Genomic DNA, 521 nt, shown 5'->3' with positions numbered 1-521 from the left:
TATTTATATATTCATATAACCAGGTACATGTAAGCCTAAGTAAAAAATAAAACAATCTATTAGTATAAGCATGGGGAATGTAACTCATATTTGAGTACCATCTATTCTAATATTGCCAAGGGAATATGATACTTATGTTCTCATCACAGAATATGTGAAACATTTCAGGTGACATACATGTTAACTAACTTTGTCCAATTGTTCCATGTTTTATTTAAAAGTCCAAAAACTACTTTGTGTTTGATAATTTTTATACATATAATTTGTATGTACATATTTTATAGACATATACATTTCTGTAATTTTTCTATAATTTAAGGTGTTCAAAAATACTGAATGTATACACTCCTCATTCACATCATAAAGATATTCGTTGTCTTCTCAATACATTAATGATCCTCCTTTAAAATCACCTCTATTTGGGAAGCAGCAGTTAGCTTAATGGCTATGTTGCTGGACTCTCACGTAATCGACCATGGTTCACATCTCGGACCTGGTGGCTTAAAAAACTCACACCGGGC

The sequence above is a fragment of the Tupaia chinensis genome, unplaced genomic scaffold (assembly GCF_000334495.1).
Source record: "Tupaia chinensis unplaced genomic scaffold, TupChi_1.0 Scaffold146098_1, whole genome shotgun sequence".
Lineage (NCBI taxonomy): Eukaryota > Metazoa > Chordata > Mammalia > Scandentia > Tupaiidae > Tupaia > Tupaia belangeri.
The sequence above is the reverse complement of the archived record's forward strand: the minus strand, read 5'-3'. Positions refer to the sequence as shown.